This window comes from Trichechus manatus, unplaced genomic scaffold (assembly GCF_000243295.1).
Source record: "Trichechus manatus latirostris isolate Lorelei unplaced genomic scaffold, TriManLat1.0 scaffold00003, whole genome shotgun sequence".
Taxonomy (NCBI): Eukaryota; Metazoa; Chordata; class Mammalia; order Sirenia; family Trichechidae; genus Trichechus; species Trichechus manatus.
Window position 1 is genome coordinate 1,709,238 of NW_004443939.1, and position 16,740 is coordinate 1,725,977.

A 16,740-nucleotide genomic window follows, 5' to 3' on the forward strand; every position below is an offset into this window, starting at 1 on the left:
CCATTTCTGAAATCTTGTTGTTTATCTTTTGGATTTCTGTTTGTTGTCTTTGTATAATTTCTAGTTGTGAATTTATTTTGGCATTTTGTTTCTGCATTATTTTCCAAAATTCTTCCAATTTTTTGTCTCTATTTTCCATGAATTTGTCTGCATTTTCCATGAATTTGTCTATTTTTTCCTCATTTTTGTCTGCTTTTTGCTTCAACTCTTGGCTAACTCTGAATATTAGAGATTTTAATTCCCTATCAGGTAGTTCTAGTTCCTATTCTTCCACCAGAAAGTCATCTGGTTTTTTATTTTGGACGCCTACTGGAACCATCCTGTCCTGTTTTTGTAAATGTTTTGATATTGTCTGCTGTCTTCAGGGCATTCAGTAGTTATTTTTCTCATTTATTGATTGTAGATTTGTTTCTTTCGTCCCTTTTTTTTAAAATTTGACTATGTCTGAGCAGGCAGGCTGTGCGCTTTTTGTTGTTTGCTCGTATGTGGCCACAATACCTTTGCCTCCTTCTCCAATTGGCAGGGTCAGTCACTCTGATATGGTACGGCAGGGCAGGTTTAGCTGAAGAGGAGTTACTGGTACGGGTTGTTTGTGGCACCCACCACAGCCACCAGGGCAGGTCGGTAATCAGTGCAGGGCAGGTTCCAGTCAGCCGTGCCTGTGCTGCTTGGTGGCGTGATGTTAAGCTCACAGTGCGTGTAGGCAGGATGTAGCAGGGAGGTTGTTATGTGTGGAGTTAAGATGGATATGGGAGAGAGGAGAGAGGAACAGGAGCCAAAAACATAGAAACAAACAAAAAAGAATGCTAGGGGAGCTTGCCATTGGAATGGGGAGATGAGAGACTCTGAAATGAAGAAAAACAAAAAGGGGAAGAGGAATATAAAAAAGAAAAGAAAAGAAAAGAATGAGTAAATTAAAATCGGAAAGGTTAAAGAACAGCAAAGCTCCCATGGATCCCACTGGTGTGGCTGTGAGGTCTGGGGAAGTTGCTCTCAGGTGTTGCAGTACAGCCTGGCTAGAAGGTGTAGAGGTACACAATGCCAGGTCTTTAGGGAACAGAAAGAGAAGGAAGATGTAGAGAGACGAGAAACTGAGTAATACAGAAAGACAAAAAGGGAAAAAGACGGAAAAGAAAACAAATTTTTTAATAAAAGAAAAGAACAAGAAAAGGCCCAAAAAAAACAGGAAAAAAAAGAAACAACAAAAAAAGAAATACTCTCAGGGATCCCTCTGCATGTCTGGGCAAGCCAAGGGGGTAGTTCCAAGCCACACAGCACCGCCCAGCAAGAATGGGCTCCCAACTCAAGGAAAGGAAAAGAAAAGAATCAAGCAATTGAAAACAAACAAACAAACAAAAGCCCCGGGACTCCACCAGCGTGGCAGCCCAGACTGGGAAGCAGCTCCACACTAGAACGGAGCTCCGCAGCCCCTAAGGAAGAAGCAAAGATGGCGCGTGGACCCAGGTATTTGAGTGAAAGGAGGGGAAGGTGGTGAAAAGTAAGGAAGAAATCAAAAGAAGCGGAAAAAAAGCAACACCAGCAGCCAACAAATGGCATTCAGAGAGCCAGCTAGTGCAGGCTGGTGGAATCCAAGCAGCTGGTGTTTCCTGGACAAGAGATTGTGGCCGCGGGAAGCAGAGGAGGCCAAGTGTGGGTGAAGAAGGGTAGGGGGTGGGAAAGCATATATCACAAATTACGGGAGCTCTGCAGCCCCTCAGCAAGAAGCAAAGATGGCGCACGGAGCCAGGTATTTGAGCGAAAGGAGGGGGAGGTGGTGAGAGGGAAGGAAGAAATCAAAAGAAGCAGAAAAAAGCAACACCAGCAGCCAACGAATGGCACTCAGAGAGCCGGCCCATTCAGGTGGATGGAATCCAAGCAGCCGGTGCTTCCTGGACAAGAGATTGTGGCCATGGGAAGCAGAGGAGGCCAAGTGGGGGTGAAGAAGGGTGGGGGGTGGGAAAGCATATATCGCAAATTACCGGTTGTTTTTTCTCTCGCTGGAAGCTCCGTGAAGCTGCTTTCTCATACCCCCTGTCTGCTGGTCTCTGATAGGAGCCCAAGATGGTGGATCTGCGCTGTGTTAGCTGGTAGAGGACCTCTGCATGAATCTCTCCTCGCTCTCCGTTTTGTTTTCTCACTCCATTTGGTGCTGGCTGAGTTCTTTATCTCCTCATTTGAAGTTTTAGGGTTTCAGGATTGTTGTTTTCTCTGTTCAGCTTAGTTTTTCCGATCTTTGCTGTGGAGGGATGGTGTGGTGCTTTTGCCTAGAGCGCCATTTTGCTGGAAGTCTGGAGAAAGTTTTATAAAATAAATATCAACCTTATTTGAGTAGCTGATAGTGGCCAGTAACTGTACGGAGCATTTTACATCTATAATTTCACTTTATTCTCATGATAATCCTATAAAGTAGTATTATTATCTGCATTTTATACACAAGAAACTACACATCTAAAGAGGATCAGCAGCTTGCCCAAGGTGGCACAGGTAATAAGTTGCAAAGCTGTTATTTGCGTTCTGATATGATATTCCAAATGCCATGCTGTTACCCTTTACTCCAGTACTCCAATCTTTCCCAAGACTGTGTTATATAAACCCATTGTAAAGACTAAATGTGGATCTCTGGTTTTGATGTAATTATTTTTAATTTACTGTTACTTAAATATGTAGAAACAAAGAACTAGGTATAAACTATATGCTTATAGCTTTGATACAGTTTTGAAATCAAAGAAATTAAAAATTTAAATACAAATCGAACAATGAAATTCCAAGTAATATCAATAGTATAATGTGACAAATAATGCTCTTTTGCTAAAGGCAAATCATTTTTAATGAATTCATAAGTAGAAGGAGGTCTATACTGTATATATATTTTCATTCAAATAGTATTGTTGCAGATAAAAGCTGTTTATATAAATATATTGTAAAATTGGCATTAATATCTTTGAGGCTTTGTTTGCTAGTTCATTATATATTTAGTCTAAACTTAGTGAGCAATCTTTGAATGTCAGTATTAATGTGTAACCACTTGATAACCCTGTTGAGTTACAGTATTTACCTGATGAGTAGGCTAACATAGTAGCTGTGGTAGGCAGAATAATGGCCTCCCAAAGACGTGCAAGTCCTAATCCCTGTGAACATGTTAGGTAACATGACAAAGGGGAATTAAGGTTGCTAATCAATGACCTTAAAGTAGGGAGATTATCCTGGATTATCTGGGTGGGCCCAGTGTAATCACAAGGGTCTTTAAAAGTAGAAGAGCGAGGTAGAAGAAGGGAGAGAAGAGGACATCTTGTGAAGATGGAAGCAAGGCCAGAATGGTAAGATGTGAGAAGGACTGGACTGGCCACTGCTGCCTTTGAAGATGGAGGGAGGGGAGCCATAAGCCAAGGAATCAGGGTAGTTTCTAAAAGCTGGAAAATGCAAGGAAATGGATCCTCCCCTAGATCCTCTCTGCTGACACCTTGATTTTAGCCCACAGAAATTTGTTGGACTGCTAACCTATAGAAATGTAACATAATAAATTTGTGTTGTTTTAAGCTACTAAGTTTCAGGTATGGCAGCAATAGGAAAACTGGTACAGTAGCATTCTTAAAATCCTTAAATGAGTGGCTGATCTAGTTATTGCTGGGATTTGAAACATTTATTTAGTCTTTACCATTACATTTATTGCTAGTAAACTATTCAAATTGGTTTGTTCAGTAACGGCATGTTCGAAAGAACATAATGGTATATTTATGTCACTGTGGCCCAAAAATCGGAGTGGGGGCATATGGATGTCAGGTTATTAATGGACTCTTGGCTCATGCCCATCTCACAGTAGGTACAGTGGGTCCCCGAACCCATCCTGTAGTGATTTCCCCAGTTCCAGAATGCATTATTGGAATAGATATACTCAGCAACTGGCAGAACCCCCACATTGAATTGCTGACAAATGAAATAAGGACCATTATGGTAGGAAAAGCCAATTAGAAGCAATTAGAACTGACCCTACCTAGGAAAATAGTAAACCAAAAGCAATACCACGTTCCTGGAGGGATTGCAGGGATTACTGCCACTATCAAGACTTGAAGGAAATGGGTGATGATTTCCACCACATCCCCATTCAACTTGCCTATTTGGCCTGTGCAAAAAACAGATGGATCTTGGAGAATGACAGTGGATTATCATAAATTTAACGAGTTGGTGACTCCAGTTGCAGCTGCTGTTCCAGATGTGGTTTCAGTGCTTGAGCAAATTAATACATCTCCTGGTACCTGATATGCAGCTGTTGATCTGGCTAATGCCTTTTTCTCAGTTGCATTAATGACATGAAGCAGTTTGCCTTCACCTGGCAGGGCCAGCAGTACACCTTCACCGTCATACCTTAGGGGTGTGGTAACACTCCAGCCCTATGTCATAATCCCTGTGTCATAATCCCTATGTCATAATTGAGTCCACAGAGACCTTGATCACCTTTCCCTTCCACAAGGCATCACACTGGTCATTATACTGATGATATTATGATGATTGAACCTAATAAGGAAGAAGTGTAAATGACTCTGGATTTAGTGGTAAAACATTTGTGTGCTAGAGGGTGGGAAACTAATCCCACAAAAATTCAGATGCCTGCCGCCTCAGTGAAATTTCTAGGGGTCCAGTCGTTTGGGGCATGTCAAGATATTCTTTCTCAAGTGAAGGATAAGTCGTTACATCTGGCCCCTCCCACAACTAAAAAGCAGGCATAATGCCTGGTGGGCCTCCTTGGATTTTGGAGGCAACATACTCCTGATTTGAATGTGCTACTCTGGCCTGTTTATCAAGTGACTTGAAAAGCTGCTAGTTTTGAGTGGGGACCAGAACAAGAGAATGCTCTGCAACAGGTTCAGGCTGCTGTGCAAGCCGCTCTGCCACTTGGACCATATGATCCGGCTGATACAATGGTGCTTGAAGTGTCAGTGGCAGATAGAGGTGCTGTTTGGAATCTTTGGCAGAGCCCTATTGGTGAACACAGTGCAGATCCTTGGGATTTTGGAGGAGAGCACCCCATCCTCTGCAGGTAACTACACTCCTTGTGAGAAACAGTGGCTTGTTACTGGGCTTTAGTAGAGACTGAACACTTAACCCTTTTGTTACCATTGGTCTAAAAAGTATGCCAGCCATTTTTTCTGCTTCTGGACCTCAGAGGTAAGCCATTATTCAGGTTCTAATGCATTTAGCATAAAGGTGGATCTCTTTTGAAATGTGTGAAGCTCAGCAGACTGGAGTTGGAGCCTCATTGTTGTGTAAGTTGAGCATTCTATTAGGTGATGTTTGCTGGATGTGTTAGTTTTATAAACTTTTGCCTTTTATTCCTTTATTTCTGTGAGATGAGGCTTGCAAACCATTTTGACTTTCCTCTGTGACAGTTAGGGAACGTTAATAGGTTTATTTTGCTTTTTTTTGTGTCGTATTTGGAAAACTAGAGGTTCCCCATGTAACCTAATGGAAAGCTGCCAGCAATAAATTATAAACCTAGTTCTCAGTGGCATACTGTCATACCACAGATCAGTGGCACCAAAGTGCCACTCGCCTCATTGGTGAATTATACTGCTAGATCATGTTACTCAAAATCCATATTGCCAACCACAGATTTAAACACACTCAGTTACTAAGCATGCATCCCAATACTGAAAATACATGCTATCAAAAAAAATTTTTTTAAGTAAAAATTTGGTAATGAAAGAGTTAACCATGAGCCACCAAGTCAACATATGGCCTGAGCTGCCCATCATAAATCAGATTTTGTCTGACGCACAGAGCCATAAAGTCAGACATGCACAGCAGCACTCCATTATTAAATGGAAGTGGTATATATGAGATTGGGCCCAAGCAGGACCTGAAAGTACAAGTAAGTTGCATGAGGAAGTGGCTCAGATGCCCCTGGTCTCCACTTCTGTCACATTATCTGCCCTCTCCCATTCTGCACCTATGGCCTCAAGGGGCGTTCCTTATGATCAATTGACTGAGGAAGAGAAAACTTGTGCCTGGTGTACAGATGGTTCTGCACAATATGCAGGCACCCCTCAAAAGTGGACAGCAGCAGCACTACAGCCCCTTTCTGGGACCTCCCTAAATGACAGTGGTGAAGGGAAATCCTCCCAATGGGCAGAACTTCAAGCAGTGCACCTGGTTGTTCACTTTGCTTGGAAGGAGAAATGGCCAGATGTGTGATTGTACACTGATTCATGGGCTATGGTCAATGGTTTGGCTGGATGGTCAGGGATTTAGAAGGAATATGACTGGAAAATTGGAGACAAAAAGGTATGGGGAAGAGGTATATGGACAGACCTCTTTAAAGGGGCCAAAGAAGTGAAGATATTTGTGTCTCATTTGTATGCTCACCAAAGGGTGACCTCAGCAGAGGAGGATTTTAACAATCAAGTGGATAGGATGACTCGTTCTGTGAAAACCAGTCATCCCCTCTCCCCAGCTACTCCCATGATTGCTCAATGGGCTCATGAGCAAAGTGGCCATGTTGTCAAGGATGGAAGTTGACATGACTACTAATGGCCTGGACCCTTTAGGAATAAAAGTTTGGGTCACCCCACCAGACAGAGAACTACTACCAGCTGTGATGCTTGCCAAGAGCAAAGGGAATACAGAATGGGTGATGTAAGAAGGTAGTTCTAAATACCAGTTTTGAGCATGTGACCAATTGCAGAAACAAGGGCTGTAATTGTTATGAGTATTTCTTCCTTGTATGTGTGCACCAAATATTTTTGTTTTCTTCAGTTGTAAAATATAAGATGTAAATGTGGCTAGTTCATTTTTGGTTGTACGCATGTTAGTTGTATCATGTTAGGTGCAAGTATGACTTTGTAATTGTCCTCATTTAGAGATTGTGTATGGTTTAAGGAGATGTGTATGGGTGCCAGGTTGACAAGGGGTAGACTGTAATGGTTAAGATTGTGTGTCAACTTGGCTGGTCCATGATTCTCAGTGGTTTGGCAGTTATGTAATGATATAATTTGGCAGTTATGTAATGATGTAGTCATCTTCCATGATGTGATCTGCCAATCAGTTGTCGGGTGTGCTTCCTTGGAGGTGTGGCCTGCATCCAATATATATATGGATATTCTAGCAAAGCTCACTTGCTTGCTGTGGATCCTGAATCTGGCTTGTCATCATCTGTCCGCTGGTTCTTGGGACTTGAGCTAGTGGCCTGCTGTATTGCCTTCTGATCTTGGATTCATCAGCCTAGGTAGCCTGTGAGTCAGCAGCCTGCCATCTGACTTTCAGATGTTAGGTTCGTCAGCCCTTGCAGCTACATGAGTTAGGAGAAACATCCAGCCTGGTGCCTGACCCGTGGATTTGGGACTTGCCAGCCTCTCCTACTGCATGGGCCATTTCCTTGAGATAAATTTCTCTCTGTATATAAATAACACTTCACTGGTTTTGCTTTTCTAGAGAACCCAGCCTAATACACCTACCTGATCTTTATCTTATTTAGCCTCTGGTCAGTTTTTTAACATTGTTAACCATTACCACCTTGAAATGCTGTAGTTGTGAGGTTTTCATGACACTACAGTCTTCTGATTTTCTTTTTCCGTTTTTGCCTCCTCTTAAACCTTTATCTTATGGGCCCCTCTTTATCTGCCTGGCTGTTAAATATTGATGTATTTCAGTAATCTGAGCTAACTCACCCTTCTTTTTAGTGAGCCCTCTTTGGGTATCTTCCCTCTATTTCTATGGCTTCATTTTTAATATCTGTGCTCAAGATTTGCAAATCTTTATTTCTCTCCCAGATATTTCTCCTGAATTCTGAACATATGTATCCAAATTTTTATTGGATGTTTTCATCCTGGAAGAATGAAAGTATAAAGAACAAGGTGTATTGGGAATAAACAGTCCAGTTTTACTGGTACACAGAGTTTGTGTAGGGCAAGGGATGGAAATAAGTCTAGAAAGATTGGTTACTAGTTCATTCATTCAGCAAATGGCGCCATCCTAGACACTAGATTACATCAGTGAAGAAAAATACAACAATGACAACAAAATCTCTGCCATTATGGAGCATGTATTTGTGTGTGTATAGTGGGGGTGGTGAGGAGATAAACAATAAACCACATATTACTAAAATATATATTATGTTAGTAAAAGAGATGAAGGAATGTGCCATGCATATATTGGGGGGAGGAGTGTTTCAGGCAGAGGGAACAGGAAATACAAAAGCTTTGAGGTGGAAATTCCTGCAGACAGAGATCAAGAGAGCAGAGTAATCTATTGTAATGGAGTAAGAGATGAGATCAGAGACATAAAGGGGACCAGACTGTGTAGGGTAGTATAGACAATTGTAAGGACTTTGGCTTTTACTCTGAGTGAGATGGGAAGCCACTGGAAAGTTTCAATCAGAGGTGTGATGTGATCTGACTTATATTCAAATAATATCACTCTGGCTCCAGTGTTGAGACTAGTCTGTAGCTGGGCAAAAGCTGAAGCAGGGAAACCAGCTAGAAGTCATTTGTAGTAACCTGGGTGAAAGATGATGGTGGCTTAAGATAACAGTATAGTGTGAAGATGTTGAGAAGTTTGTACATACTTACAGGGTAGAGTCAATACCATTTTTTGATGGATTAGATGTAGGTTGTGAGAAAAACCAAGGATGATTCCAAGGTTTTGGCTTGGGCACAGAAAAGGATGGAGTTGCCATTAATGACGTGGAGAAGATTGTTGGAGTCACATGTGTGAAGTGGGGTATTGGGTGTGGTTATCATGAATTTAGTTTTGGTCTTATGAAGTTAAAGATCTTATTAGGCATCCAAGTAGAGCTTCAACAAAAGAATATAGGGAGGAGGAAAAAAAAACCCAGAGATGGAAGGACGACCTATAGATTAAAATAGATGTAAGAGACATATCAATGAATTGCAATGCCTAAATCGTATTTGGATCCTAATCCAGTAAAAAGACAAAAACAAACCACCAAAATTTTAAGATAAGCAAGAAATCTTCTGATTGGATATTTGATGATATTCATGATTTGTTAAATTTATTTATTCATAATAATGATATTGCATTTATATGTATATATGTGTATATACATATGTATATATATACCCACACAAACACATTTGTCAGTTTGTCGTATTGTGGTGGCTTGCGTGTTGCTGTGTTACTGGAAGCTTTGCCACCAGTGTTTCAAATATCAGCAGAGTCACCCATGGTAGACAGGTTTTCAGCTGAGCTTCCACTCTAAGACAGACTAGGAAGAAGGACCTGGCAGCCTACTTCTGAAAAAAGAGTCGACCTTAATGACATGGTTGGAGTCAAGCTTTTGGGACCTTTATTTGCTGATATGACACGACTCAAAATGAGAAGAAACAGCTGCAAACATCCTTTAATAATCAGAACGTGGAATGTACGAGGTATGCATGTAGGAAAATTGGAAGTCGTCAGAAATGAAGTGGAATGCATAAACATCGATACCCTAGGCATTAGTGAGCTGAAATGGATTGGTATTGGCCATTTTGATTAGGAAAATTATACAGTCTACTATGCTAAGACTGACAAATTGAAGAGGAATGGCATTGCATTCATCATCAAAAAGACCATTTCAAGATCTATCCTGAAATACAGTGCTGTCAGTGATAGGATAATATCCATATGACTACAAGGAAGACCAGTTAATATGACTATTATTCAAATTTATACAACCAATCACTAAGGCCAAAGATGAAGAAATTGAAGATTTCTACCAACTTCTGCAGTCTGAAACTCATCAATCATGCAGTCAAGATGGGTTGATAATTACTGGTGATTGGAATGTGAAAGTTGGAAACAAAGAAGAAGGATTGGTAGTTAGAAAATATGGTCTTGGTGATAGAAATGAAGCTGGAGATCACATGATAGAATTTTGCAAGACCAATGGCTTCTTTATTGCAAATACCTTTTTCAACTACATAAATGGTGACTATACACGTGGCCCTCACGAGATGGAATACACATGAATCAAATCGACTGTATCTGTGTAAAGAGACAATGGAAAAGTTCAGTATCATCAGTCAGAACAAGCCCAAGGGCTGACTAGGAACAGACCATCAGTTGGAAATTCAAGTTGAAGCTGAACAAAATTAGAGCAAGTCCACAAAATCCAAAATACGAATATGAGTATATCTCACCTGAAATTGGAGACCATCTCAGGAACAGATTTGACACATGGAACACTAATGATTGAAGACAAGTTGTGGAATGATATCAAGGACATCATAGATGAAGAAAGCAAATGGTCATTAAAAAGACAGGAAAGAAAGAAAAGGCCAGTATGGAAGTCAGAAGAGACTCTGAAAGTTGCTTTGGAATGTAGAATAGCTAAAGCGAAAGGAAGAAATGATGAATTAAAGAGCTGAACAGAAGATTTCAAAGGGTGGCTAGAGAAGACAAAGTAAATTATTATAATGAAATGTGCAAAGACCTGGAGATAGAAAACCAAAAGGGAAGAATACACTTGGCATTTCTCAGGCTGAGAGAACTAAAGAAAAAATTCAAGCCTCGAGTTGCAACATGGAACAATTCCATAGAGAAAATATTAAATGATGCAGGAAGCATCAAAAGAAGATGGAAAGAATACATAGAGTCACTGTAACAAAAAAGAATTGGTGGATGTTCAGCCATTTCAGGAGGTAGCATATGATCAAGAGCCAATGGTACTGAAGGAAGAAGTCCAAGCTGCACTGAAGGCATTGGCAAAAAACAAGGATCCAAGAGTTGACAGATGTTTCAACAAATGGATGCAGCGCTGAAAGTGCTCACTCATCTATGCCAAAAAATTCAGAAGACTGCTACTTGACCATCTGACTGGAAGAGATCCATATTTGTACCCATTCCAAAGAAAGGTGATCCAGCAGAATGCAGAAATAATTGAACAATATATTAATATCACACACAAGTAAAATTTTGCTGAAGATCATTCAAAAGCAGTTACAGCAGTACATCAACAGGAAACTGCCAGAAATTCAAGCCGGATTCAGAAGAGGATGTGGAACAAGGGATATCATTGCTGATGTCAGATGGATCATGGCTGAAAGCAAAGAACACCAGACAGATGTTTACCTGTGTTTTATTGACTATGTGTGGCTCGTAACAAATTATGGATAACATTGCGAAGAATGCGATTTCTAGAACATTTAATTGTGCTCATGAGGAACCTGTACTTAGACAAAGAGGCAGTCATTCGAACAGAACAAGGGGATACTGCATGGCTTACAGTCAGGAAAGGTGTGTGTCAGGGTTGTATCCTTTCACCATACTTACTCCATCTCTGTGCTGAGCAAATAATCTGAGAAGCTGGACTAGATGAAGAAGAGCAGGGCTTCATGCTTGGAGGAAGAATCATTAACAACCTGCGATATGCAGATGACACAACCTTGCTTTCTGAAAGTGAAGAGGACTGGAAGCACTTACTGATGAAGATCAAAGACCACGGCCTTCAACACAGATCATACCTCAACATAAAGAAAACAAAAATCCTCACAACTGAACCAATAAGCAACATCATGATAAACGGAGAAAATACTGAAGTTGTAAAGGATTTCATTTTACTTGGATCCACAATCAATGCCCGTGGAAGCAGCAGTCAAGAAATCAAATGAGTCATTGCATTGGGCAATCTACTGCAAAAGAAGTTTTTAAAGTGTTAAAAAGCAAAGATGTCACTTTAAGGACTAAGTTGAGCCTGACCCAAGCCATGGTGTTTTCAGTCACCTCATATGCGTGTGTAAGCTGGACAATGAATAAGGAAGACCAAAGACGAATTGATGCCTTTGAATTATGGTGTTGGTGAAGAACATTGAATATACACCATGGACTTACAGAAGAATGAACAAATCTGTCTTGGAAGAAGTACAGCCAGAATGCTCATTAGAAGCTAGGATGGTGAGACTTTGTCTCACCTACTCTGGACATGTTATCAGAAGGGATCAGTCCCTGGAGAAGGACATCATGCTTGGTAAAGTAGAGGGTCAGCTAAAAAGAGGAAGACCCTCAATGTGATGGATTGACACAGTGGCTGCAACCATGAGCTCAAGGATAAGATAGTGCAGGACTTGGCAGTGTTTTGTTCTTTTGTACATAGGATTGCTATGAGTCTAAACGGACTCGACAGCACCTAACAACAACAACAACATACACACAGACGTACACACACACACACACATACCCACATACATTGAAAAAAATTATTTTGCCTTAGAGATACATACAAATCTATATACAGAGGAAATGAAAGCCAGATTGCTCTGTTGGTGCAGTGGTTAAAAGCTTGGCTACTAATGAAAAGGTAGGTAGTTCGAATCTACCAACTGCTTCTTGGAAACCCTATGGGGCAGTTCTGCTGTGTCCTATAGGGTCGCTGTTGGCAATGGGTTTTTTAAAATTTTTTTGGTGTTTTAGAAAATTAAAAATGAATACATATTAATTATCCTAAATTATAGAATGTTAGAAAAAATACTGATTTTTTCTGTATGTCCACGCCAAAATAATAAAATCATCACCAACTCAATAAAATTGGCAAAAATATGAGCAAGAATTTCATAAAGAATTGTGTATAGTGTTTTACAAGTGTTGAAGAATATGTAAATCCACAATCTTTCTTATACATGCTAAAATCTCTTAGGAAAACAGTTGGCATTATCTCCTAAAAGTGAACAGTCACATGTACTATGACCCAGTAGTTTCACCTATAGGTATATACCAAAGAGAAAATGTTGCCCATGTGCAAGAATGTTCTACCCTTTAATGGTAGAATGGATGGATAAATAGTCTTTCCATTAACAGGAGAGTAGATGAAAATATCCAACAGAATATTATACAGTGGTCAGATTGTGTAACTATAGCAAAACATAGCAGTATGATTGAATATCAGTAAAATAAATGCCAAAAGATGACACGTAGTATAATATTATTTTTATACTGCTAAGAACAATTAACATAGAAGTACATGTATGAATATGAATAATGTGTGTGCACACATGTATAGATAAAACTGAAAGATGGAAAGAAGGGAAGTTTGAACAAGGTATTCAGGATATTGGCTATCTTGAATGTGGAGAAGCAATGAGTTGGTGAGGGTGACTATATGATTAGATGAAAGTCATTGTCAAGGTCCTGACTTTTTGTTTGAGTGGACTATTTATAGGTGCTTTTTATATTGTTACAAACAGTAATTAACTGAAAAGAGGCCGTTTATGGGCCAATGAAGGCTGAATGTCATGAGCCAGGTATAATGATTATTGCATTTCTGTATACCTAAGTTCTAATTAAAGAAAGATATATTATCCTGTATGTATAGCTACGTAAATAATATTTTAAAATCTCTGTAGATATAACCACCAAAATGGTATACTCATGAATGTTTATTTTTGCCTAACTTAGAAGATCTTCTTTTTTCCCCGAGTTTTATATGCTATTTTATATGGAGATTTCCTAAAAAAATGCATGTAGCTTGACCAACTGGAATACTTAGGGCATAGGTTTTTCTGTATAATTGAATTTTTTAGCTTAGTTAGAAATGCCATTTTTGAAAAGTTTTTCTGGATCGTCGTATTAGTTTACTTTTCTACAGTATTAAGAAAATGATGGCATATGAGTGATTCATGATTGGATTTTTTATAATGTTTCATTATAACTAACTATTATTTTCAAGGGTACCAGAGGTTCTGGCCAGGCTTAGAACATAATCCTGGAATTCGCCCTTTTCACTAGATCCTTAATATGAAGTTGTTTTTAGGTCTTCTGTCTTCTAAAAGTTATGTTTCCCCTTCTCCCCACCTCTTTCTAGTTATTTGAAATTTTATTGATTGAACTTTTGCTGTAATTTTTCAGTTTCAGATTATTCTGGCTCTGGCTCTGCCCTGCTCACATTATTTCAGAGTACTAATTCATTCACCATGTATTTATATACCTGCTTTGTTACAGGCACTTTGCTAGGTATACATTCATTAATCCAGTAATCGTAGTAATCAATGTGTAGTTACAAAGTGACGTAAGAGCTGTTAAAGTAAGTTAGCTGCTTCGGTGGGAGCAAAAAGGAACCTGCCCTAGGCTCAGGGAAGTGAGTGACCTTTAAGGTGAGATCTAAAGGATGACTAGCAACCAGTCAAACGGTGAGGTATAAGGGTCATGGTTCAGGTTATTGGAAACGGCTTATACAGTGGTGCTGGAGCAGGAGGAAGCTCAGTGTGTGTGGTCAAATAGCTGAAAAATAGTGTGTGACTGGAGTGTTGGGAATCAAAGGTGAGCTAAAAGGAGGGATATGCAGGGGTCTGATTTATTCAGGACTTAAGAACAGTGGGAAGCCCCTGAGAGTTTTTAGTTAGGCTACTCAAGATCAGATTTGTGTTTTGTAAAAAAAATATTTGTTTAATGTCTGTCTTCAGGCTAGACTGTAAGCTCCACAAGTAGAAGGGCAACTATGGAACTCATCTAGTATAATACAAGTAGGCACTCAATAAATATTAAGTGTCACCATTTAATTGTTTGGAAATCTTGGGTATATATATATATATTTTTTAACCTTTCTAATGTTTAGTTTCTTCAACTGTAATACTGAAAATATCTCATAAAGTTATTATGAAGATTAATGAAGCAACATATGTAAGGTACTTAGCATAGTTCCTGGTACATAGTAAGTGCCCAGTAAATGCCTTCAGTGAGGAGAGTGGCAACTGTGGAGTTACAGGTTTCATGAATACGGTAAAACCTGTGAAAGCCAGAACCTGTGTAAGGCGGAAACCTGTCAGAGAAGGAAAACTAAAATATTTTCCATTAAAATGAGCAATAGAAAAGTGATAAGCCTGCACCTTGTTAAAAGTGGAAAACTTGCACAAGACCTGGAAAAACAAGGCAGTCCTGTTGAGTTCTTGCTCTCACAGGTTTCACTGTATTTTAATCTAACAATATGGGTTGAAGACCCATGATATATTCTGGGAATCAGCATTAAATTTATTAATTAGAATCTTACCACTTCGTTTATGCCCCAAAAATGTACAGAGCAGAAAAGTGATTGAAAATTCTGTTAATAAATCAGATCAACCTACAGTGAGGTTATACAGTAGATGCTCTTTGCCCTATACTTTTCAGTTTATTTGATCAGAGTTTGGTGCCTGTTGAGATAGCTTTTATCTTACCTGCTTTTATTTTAGAGCCCTGGTGGTGCAGTGGTTAAGTGCTTGGCTGCTAACCAAAAGGTCTGCAGTTCAAATGCACCAGCTGCTCCTTGGAAACCGTATGGGGCAGTTCTACTCTGTCCTATAGGGTCACTATGAGTTGGAATCGACCCGACGGCAACAGGTTTTGTTTTGTTTTTTGTTTTTGTTTTTTGCTTTTCTTTTATCTGCCATTTCTGCTAGAGTTCTTAGGTAAAATCTCCTTTGCATTGTTCTTTAAGTAGTCTAAATTTTATTCCTCAGTTATACTTGTTTATTTTACATAAAGTGTGATACCTTGTTATATTTCATTCCAAATATTGGTTGCTATTAGAAATATTTCTTCTGAAAAATCTAGAATCTCTAGTTTTCAATATTGTAGCTTTAAAACCCTTTCATGCCTGGTGATACATATAGCAACCACAAAGTTTTTTCAGCCTTGGATTTATTGGGAAGCTGATGTACCACTGACAGTGTGTGCTGCCACAAGGCAGGGGCTTTTATGACTGTTTGAAACTGAAGAAACTTGCGTGTGCTGCAAATCACCGTCTTTACAGGGTATTGTATGAAGTGTCTGAATTTTTGGTAAAAAAAATAGAAATTTTGAAAATTTTTATTTGTTCTCATATGTACCAGTAGACCCTGGTGGGAACTTGGAGTATAATTAGTGGTAGTTCATATGTACCACTGAAGACTTAGGGTAGGCTTGTGGGTGGGGGCGAGAAAAAAACATACTACCTACCAAAAATTCAGACACACTCAGTGATTCAGCATGCTTCCGTTAATGAGAACACGTGGTATCAACAAAAAATTCAAAGCAGAAAATAATTGGGTCACCGAAGGGTTACTATTTTACATATTTGAAGTGTTTAATTTATTTATGTTATATCCTCTTAAAATTTATAGTATATAGTTTTATCACCAACTTCCTGGTTATTTTCCCCTCACTTTAAGAGGAAATAGTAATTAGGACCACCAGCTAACACCTACTTGCCTCGAGCACATAAATAAAAGGTGCCCCATCTGGTTGGACAAATTACCAAAAGGTTCCTCTGCTTCTGACACAACCAGTATCAAGATGCACTGACTGGAAGACGGGGTCTAGGCCATTTTTCAGCTCTCCCTTGTGCCTTCCGCTGGGTGTCTTTAAGTCACGCAAAAACTATACAGCTGATACTGCTTATAATCATCTAGACTATAGATAATTCTTTATGAACAAGGTAATCAATTTTAAAAGTAGAACAGTTGTTCTTTTATGTAAATGTTAAATGCAGTCTTCAGTTAAAACATTAAAATTATATTTAACTTGTTTTCAATGTCAAAACTTGATTTGGTAAAATTGTAGTAATGGGGAGGAGTTATAGATTTTTAGGAAAAACTTTATTTTGTCAAATAAAGCTAAGGTGTATGATTATTTTTTAATGTGTCAAAGTTTTGAGTGCCTAGGAGAAAGCTCTTTGGTCCTATATATACACACACATACACAAATATACACATATACACATATATAGGTATTTAACTCTTTATTGTGGAAAAATTTTAAAGTATACAAAAATAATGAAGCCCCATGTATCTGTCACTCAGC

General features: G+C 39.2%; 1 protein-coding gene across 4 annotated transcripts in view; it reads left to right on the plus strand.

Annotated features, from left to right (window-relative positions):
- The window catches only part of PRKAA2 (protein kinase AMP-activated catalytic subunit alpha 2), a 103,035-nt gene that overhangs the window by 47,941 nt on the left and 38,354 nt on the right, over positions 1-16,740 (plus strand). The window lies entirely within an intron of this gene.